Source organism: Cardiocondyla obscurior, linkage group LG28 (assembly GCF_019399895.1).
Source record: "Cardiocondyla obscurior isolate alpha-2009 linkage group LG28, Cobs3.1, whole genome shotgun sequence".
NCBI lineage: Eukaryota > Metazoa > Arthropoda > Insecta > Hymenoptera > Formicidae > Cardiocondyla > Cardiocondyla obscurior.
This window is the reverse complement of record NC_091891.1, coordinates 70,451-72,504: the sequence shown is the minus strand read 5'-3', so window position 1 is coordinate 72,504 and position 2,054 is coordinate 70,451. Positions and strand designations below refer to the sequence as shown.

At 30.4% G+C, this 2,054-nt stretch overlaps 1 long non-coding RNA gene across 1 annotated transcript; it reads left to right on the top strand.

Annotated features, from left to right (window-relative positions):
• On the top strand, positions 1-1,334 carry LOC139112386 (uncharacterized). Its single transcript, XR_011547373.1, has 2 exons — positions 1-903; positions 980-1,334. It is a non-coding gene; the product is annotated as an uncharacterized lncRNA (long non-coding RNA).
• Positions 1,335-2,054: the final 720 nt, after the last annotated feature.

Genomic DNA, 2,054 nt, shown 5'->3' with positions numbered 1-2,054 from the left:
TACGAATTGGTCCAGAACCGGCCTATACCCATCTACTCACCAGGAAACTTTGATGCAGCATGAAATATAAAATTGCTCCAAATTGAAAAAAAAAAAAAAAACAATTATTAATCTGATACTTGTATGTAAAATATATTGTAGATATATATGTAAAAAAGTTAAGAAATAGTGATAGAACGGGTCAAATAACGCAATACTAAAATTAGAAATAAGTACATCTTACTGTAACATTTGAGATGTACCAAATATTTCAATACATCGAAACCCGATGGAAATCTTATTGCAAATTTTTTTCAAGTTTGAAAGGGTCAAATTTACCCTCTAAATTGATGTACAAAATTGTAGACGGGTTACGTTATTAATATCAAAGCTAGCGTCAATTTTGCAAATATTTCAAGCCGTATTTGTAACAAAATGCCACATTTCGTGCTGAAAATTAAGGTTACCACTCTCGTTAATCTTTGATCTGTTTTGTGATGTTATTAGAGTAGTATATGATCGATACCCGTTTCATTTGATGACGAATTAACAGTTGCTTGTTAAAAAGTGTTCTATGTATATTATCTGGCACTGTAAACTTTAACTGGTTCCAAATGTTATTTCATGTTTATGTCAGCACCTGCGTGATTTTGTTATGTGCTCTTAATATATTTAATTCTAAAATCAAAAATTTCTGCGGAATACTTATTTCTTTGCTACCAGTTTTTTGTCGGTAGCAAGTTCATCGTCTAGCCGCTGCTTGTTCGAGGGCGTGCTCGCGGCTACTAACTGAAACGCGTACATCGTCGCGTAGTCATATTTAGTACGAAATCGGGATTGCCACATAAAAGTACGTCATGCATACATCGCAATTGAGAAGTAGAAATTTCCTATACAAATGGACGACACATCAGTCAGAGTAAGGTAGGAAAGAATCTTAAAACAATCGATGTAATAAATCGCATATATTTCGCAGTAAGTAGTAAGTCAAAATTTCTAGGTTATACATCGGTAGGCTACCTTCTTTCGAGAAAGGTTTTTCTACATATGCTGAAATATCACGATGCTAACAATTACTCGAGAGACTTTGCGTTGACGGTGACTGTCCCGGTGTGTTAAAAAGTTAACGTATATTAAAGACTATTTCAATGAAGCTCGTCTCAGATAATTTATGTCTTGAAAAAAAATTATATACGATTCAATTCGGAATAATGTGATAAATATTACTGAGAGTAATTGCAAAATGACGACAAAGAAAGTTCAAAGCGTAGAGTTAATAGTGAAAAGTATTAAATTTACATTAATGTAACCTGAGCATTGTAAGTTAATATTCAAGCCACAAAAGTTTGGCTGTAGATTAAAACTTCTATGAAAAGTTTTTTTTTTGTATGAAGTTGCTAATCTACACTTAAAATTGCAGAGCAGATTTGCACAGCAACATCGTTGATAACAACAATGTTAAAATCCATTTTATTAAGCAATAAACCCACATCGGCAACAGAAAACACAGATTTAAAATAAAAAATAAAGTTGCCTGAATTAAAAAAAAAAAAATTATTAATTTGACACTTAGATAACATAAATCATTTCAATATATATTTAAAAGTAGATAAAGAAATAGTGAAGAACGGGTCGATTAACGCAAAATTTAAATTGAAAAAAAATACATCTTACTGTAAAATCTGAGATTTAGCAACTGGCTGTACATTAAAAATAGACAAAAATCTTTCTGCAAATACTTTTATGATTTAAAAGATGCTAATACATCCTCCAAATTGATTTACAAAATTGTAATCATGTAACGAAATTAATGTCGAAGTTAAATCAAAATAACTAACAATTTAAATCACATCGGCACAAGTAAACTTTAATTTATCATGAAACATAAGGTAGCCAAAATTGAAAAGTACAATTATTAATTTGATACTAATATAATAAAATCTTGTAGAATTGCTTAAAAGAGGAAGAAGATGTAGTGAGTGAACGGGTCAAATAACGCTAAATTGAAATTTGGAAAAAGTACATCGTACAGTAAAATCTGAGATTAACATATATCTGAAAACTGAAACTAAGAT